Here is a 6,229-nt window from a genome sequence, read left to right as displayed (position 1 = left end):
TCTGTCCCTCCCGCTGCATGACCTTCCCTCCCCCTTGTACTCTGGAAAGCTCTCCAGTGGTGCTGGGCTGGGGAGGGAAAGGCTTCTGTCCAGCCATGCCCCCATCTGACCCCTCTTCCCGCAGCGTTCCTGTCTGAGCCCTTAGAGCTGCAGGAGGGAGAGGTGGGCCTCATAGAAAGCCAGTACTGTGAAGGCTTCTTTCAACCACCAGACTCTGGCACTCTCTTTGGCATCCGCGAGGACATGCTGTGTGCTGGGGACTTCATAAATAGCAAGTCCATCTGCCGGGTGAGTGCACTCAGCCCCTGCGGCCAGGCTGCCCTCTTCTCAGGGGCTGATTCTGTTTCTCTCAGTGTCTCCTCTTCCCGAGCCTCACCCAGCCTGGTGTGCCAGGACCAGGATAGAAGCCCCTGAAGAGCCCAGTGCATCCCACCTGTTTGCTTTGTGTCTTTTTTTTTTTTTTTTGAGACAGAGTCTCACTCTGTCACACTAAGACCACTGTCATGGTGTGCTTTGTGAACGTAAGTGTGACCAAGATGCTATGAACAAGTGCGAGGTGTCTGTAACAGCTCATACTTTTGTACAGTTCCCTTGGGTCTTCTCATAACCATGTATATAAGTGAGGGTAATCAAATATGTTTTATAGTTGACATGTTTCTTTATTTTTATTTTTAGGCTGTAACAACTCCTTTGTTCTTTTTCTTTTCTTTTCTTTTTTTTTTTTTTTTGAGACAGAGTCTCACTCTTTTGTCCTGGGTAGAATGCTGTGACATCAGCCTAGCTCACAGCAACCTTGGGCTTGAGCAATACTCTTGCCTCAGCCGCCCAAGTAGCTGGGACTACTTGGTGTGTGCCACTACAGGTGTGTGCCACTAAGCCCAGCTAGTTTTTCTATTTTTAGTAGAGACAAGATCTTGCTCTTGCTCAGGTTGGTCTTAAACTCTGCAGCTCAAGTAATCCACCTGCCTCAGCCTCCCAGAGGGCTCGAATTACAGGCATGAGCTACCGCTTCTAGCTGTTTTGTGTCTTTTTTAAAAACCTATTGAAGCCTAGGATACATGGAAAAGGGCATAATTTATAAGCGTACCATTTGACCATTCAATGGGTCTTTAGAGATGGACACACTCATGTATCCAGTACCCCAAAGACCCCATTCACTCCCCCTAGACTGGCTCCCCCTAGACTGACTTCTCTGAATGAGATCACACAGGATGCAGGTTTTGCCTAGTTTCCTTCAGTCAGTGTGATGTCTGTGAGATTCGTCCATCCGCTTTGTCGTCTGTTCGTTCTTATTTCTGTATGCAGGTCCACTGTGCAGGTCCACTGTGCAGTTACACGGCACTCTTACTTACCCACTCTAGTGTTGGGGGCATTTGGCAATTTCCGTGAAGGTCATTGTATATGGCACCGCTTGTGAATCTCCCGGCGCGTGTGTTTTGGAGAACATAGGTTCCCGTTTTAGTTGGGACTCCCCTGGTAGGGGAGTTGTTTGCCATGAGATATCCACATGCTCGTCCCTTGTGGACATTCTGAGCAGCTCTCCAACCTGGTTGCCATTCGCATTCCTCCCCACAGCGGGCGAGGGCTTAGCTCGCTCCACATTGCTGCCCATACTTCAAATCAGCTTCCATTTTCACTATAACCATTGCCTGTGATTTTTAAAATCTGCATCTCTCGAGTGACTAATGAAGATAAGTGATTTTTCATATGTGTCCTGCCTTTGATGGAGTCTCTGTGCAAGGTTTTAGCTGACTATGAGGTTTTCTTCCTTTCATATTGACTCATAGGACCTCTTTATATTTTATTGATGTGAGCCCATTATTGGATATATACTATGCCTTATTACAAATGTCTTCTCCCTCTCTGTGTAACTGTTCCATTTCATGGTGGGAAAACTGAGACCCACAGGGTGAATGGACAGCCCAGAGGGCCGCAGTGCAGCGTGGAGAGGCCCTGGCCTCCTCAGGAGCTGTGGTACCCAGGTGGCCTCCTGCAGCCTTCCCTCCCTTTTCTTATACCTTCTCTCATGAGCGTTCCCACACTGTGGCCGTTGCCCACAGCTCAAGGACATTCTGCCATGGTTCCCATCTTAGAATGCTCTGCAGACACCCTCCCTGCTCCCCACACCCTTCCTTCCGCCCAGCCCCTTTCCAGCAGGGCTCACCCCAGGGTGTCTGCACTGCCCCCTCTTGCCTCCCAGATCCTGTTCTTTCCTGGTACTCTGACAGGCAGTGGTGCAGCCCCCGTGTGTCCCCTACACTCTGCCTTAGGGGCCTTCTTGTCCTCACACTGAAAGCTCACTGCTGCTGCTCAGACTGCTTCTCTTGACTTGCTCCATTTTTTCTGAAGTGGAAAGAAAGGGTCAGATGTGGCAGGTCTTATATGCTGACCAATTCCTGCTGGCCTTTGCCACCCCTTGTCCTATAGTCATGTCCTGATGAGTTGCTGCCTCAGCAGTCCCAGATACCCTTTGAGAACTGGCACCAGGTCCATCGCCCTTTCTGTGGAACATCTTGCGTGCGCCCTCCCAGGCTGATGAGGCTGCCAGGGTCAGGTGCTGCTTCTCCCTCCAGTTTTAGTTCACTTACAGCATCCCTTCCTGGGCTCTTCCCACTCCCTGTGCATCCCTGCACCCCTACCATGTCCATGAATGTGTGTTCCGGTACATATGTCACCTTGGTGTCTCCCAGGTGCTGCCTGGACACAGACGGTGCTTGTGCAGTCATGTTCATTCCACAGCTGGCAGGAGGGCATTTGTTTCCCTGGGCCTTTTCCGCCTGTAGAAGGCAGGTGCTCTGCCCCTGATGGCAGAGACCTCTCTGCCATAGAGCCCTGCCGCAGTCCTAATCCCCAAGGCTCTCCTAGGAGCCCCACCCCCAGCCCACCATCAGGCAGGGCATAAGCTGCACCTCTTTTCCCTTCAGCATATTCCACAGCTTGGCATTTTCTAAAGAAAGAAAGAAGCTTAACCAGGAAAAGGAGGGAACGCTAGAGAGCCCAGTAAGGCAACAGCAAAGGTGCAGGTAGAATGCAGAGCCAGGCTGATTAAGCCTCCAGGGGGCACTGTGCTGCCTTCCCAGGACTGCAGGCAGCACTTTCACCCCACTGTGGTTTGGAGGGCAGAATACCCTGTGTATTCTCCAGGGTCAGTGGCCACCAACCTGGAGGGCTGCCCAGGATCCCCTTGGGAACTTTGTGGACCACGTATCCCAGGCTCTGTCTTTCAAATTTTTATACAAGAGGACCCCTGTTTTGAAATCTCCCGGGTGACTCTCATGGGAGCAGCGTGCTTAGACAGTGTAGACAGCTGGTACACACCTGGCTTCCCACACAGGGTCCTGGAGAAGGACAAGGTTCCCTACTACACCCTGAATAATACATTCCTCTCCATCCTCAGGGAGACTCTGGAGGCCCCCTCGTCTGCTGGGTGAACAACACTTGGTTCCTCATGGGGCTGGCCAGCTGGAGTATGCCCTGCTCCCCACCCATCGGCCCCAGCGTCTTTGCCAGGGTCTCCTATTTTCTCAATTGGATCGATGAGAAGAAGAAAGAGGCAGATGAGCCTGAAGTTGCCCACATTCCTCCTGAGGAGAAGCCCACTGCCGTGGTCAGCATACCAAGCTTGGGCACCGTCCACAGACCCAGCATGTCCATGGCCCTGGTGCTTCCGCAGACCTTGCTTTTGCTGGTGGGTCTCCTCCAGAGCCTGTGACACGTTTCCATCTCTAGGCTCTCCTGTCCATCTGAGACTGCATGACAAAATAAAACAACAGAAGAAATGTCTTGCTCCTGTTTATTTCTTTTTTGTTATTAAATCATAGCAATGTACATTAATACTATCACGAGGTACAGTGTACTGTTTCTGTATACAATTTGAAATAGTTTCATCCAACTGGTTAACATCGCCTTCATGTCTTTTTCTTAGTTATTGTGTTAAGTCATTTATATTCTACATTTACAGAGATTCACATGTACCCTTATAGGACGAACCATAGGCGTAATCCCACCAATCACCCTCCCTTCCCTCTCCTCTCACCCCATATTCCTGGGCTAAAATTGGGTTATAGCTTTCCTATGAAAGCTATAAATTAGTTTCATAGTAGGGCTGAGTACATTGGATACTTGTTCTTCCATTCTTGAGATACTTTGCTAAGAATATTTTCCAGCTCCATCCATGTAAACAAGAAGGAGGTAAAGTCTCCATCTTTCTTAATGGTGGCATAGTATTTCATGGTGTACATATACCACAATTTATTGATCCATTCGTGGATCAATGGGCTCTTAGGCTTGTTCCGTGACTTGGCAATTATGAATTGGGCTGCAATGAACATTCCAATACAAATATCTTTATTGTAGTGTGATTTTTGGTTTTCTGGATATATACCTAGTAGAGGAATTATAGGATCAAATGGCTAGTCTATTTTTAGTTCTCTCAGTGTTCTCCAGATGTCTTTCCAAAAGGAATATATTAGTTTGCAATGCCACTAGCAGTGTAAAAGTGTTCCCTTTTCTCCACAACCACACCAGCATCTGTGATTTTGTGATTTTGTGATATGGGCTAATCTTACTGGAGTTAGATGATATCTCAAAGTAGTTTTGATTTGCATTTCTCTGATGATTAAGGATGATGAGCATTTTTTTATATATCTGTAGGCCATGTGCCTGTCTTCTTCAGAGAAGTTTCTCTTCAAGTCCCTTGCTCACCCTGAGAGGGGATCACTTGTTCTCTTCTTGCTAACATGTTGAGTTCTCTGTGGATTCTGGTTATTAATACAAGAATTAATAATCTCTCTTTGTCAGAGACATAACCAGCAAATATCTTCTCCCATTCTGAGGGCTGTCTACATGATTTACTTACTGTGTTCTTGGCTGTGCAGAAGCTTTTTAGTTTGATGAGGTCCCAGTAGTGTATTTTTGATGCTGCTTCAATTGCCGAGGGGTCCTCTTCATAAAATTTTTGCCCAGGCCAATTTCTTCAAAGGTTTCCCCTGCACTTTCTTCTAGTTTTATAGTTTCGTCTCTTAAGTTTAAATCTTTAATCCAGTGAGAGTCAATCTTAGTTAGTGGTGAAAGGTGTAGATCCAGTTTCAGTCTTCTGCAGGTCGCCAGCCAGTTCATCCAGCACCATTTTTTAAATAGGGAGTCTTTTCCCCACTCAGTGTTTTTAATTGGCTTGTCAAAGATCACATAACAGTAAGTAGCTGGGTTCATCTCTTGGTTCTTTATTCTGTTCCATACATCTACCTCTCTGTTTTTGTGCCAATACCATGCTGTTTTGATCACTATGGATTTATAGTATAGTCTGATGTCTGGTAGCATGATTTCTCCTTCTTTGTTTTTATTTCTGAGTAATGTCTTGGCTATTTGAGTTTTTTTCTGATTCCATATAAAATGACATATTTCTTCAAGATCATTAAAGTATGACAAAGGAACTTTAATAGGGATTACATTAAAATTGCATATTGGTAATCATTTCCACTCAGATCAGGAACGAGGCAAGGTTGCCCATTGTCTCCATTGCTCTTTAACATTGTAATGGAAGTTTTAGCCATTGCAATCAGGGAAGAAAAAGTGATTAAAGGTATCCATATAGGATCAGAAGAGATTAAACTTTCAGTCTTCACAGATGATATGATTCTATATCTAGAAGATACCAGGGATTCTACTACTAAACTCTTAGAAGTAATCAAGGAATACAGCAGCATCTCAGGTTACAAAATCAACACTCATAAATCAGTAGCCTTCATATACACCAACAGCAGCCAAGCTGAAAAAAACAGTCAAGGACTGTATCCTGCTCACAGTAGTGCCAAAGAAGATGAAATATTTGGGAGTTTACCTAACAAAGGACGTGAAAGATCTTTATAAAGAGAACTATGAAACTTTAAGAAAAGAAATAGCTGACAATGTGAACAAATGGAAAAACATACCATGCTCATGACTGGGAAGAATCAACATTGTTAAAATGTCCCTACTACTGAAAGCAATATATAATTTTAATGCAATCCCCATTAAAGCTCCACTGTCATAATTTAAAGATCTATAAAAAAGAATGCTTCATTTTATATGGAATCAGAAAAAACCTCGAATAGCAAAGACATTACTCAGGAACAAAAACAAAGTAGGAGGAATTACGTTACCAGACCTCAGACTATACTATAAATCCATAGTGATCAAAACAGCATGGTACTGGCACAAAAACAGAGAGGTAGATGTATGGAACAGAATA

Source organism: Otolemur garnettii, unplaced genomic scaffold, assembly GCF_000181295.1.
Source record: "Otolemur garnettii isolate 467f Iridium unplaced genomic scaffold, OtoGar3 scaffold00114, whole genome shotgun sequence".
Classification (NCBI taxonomy): Eukaryota; Metazoa; Chordata; class Mammalia; order Primates; family Galagidae; genus Otolemur; species Otolemur garnettii.
The sequence above is the reverse complement of the archived record's forward strand: the minus strand, read 5'-3'. Positions refer to the sequence as shown.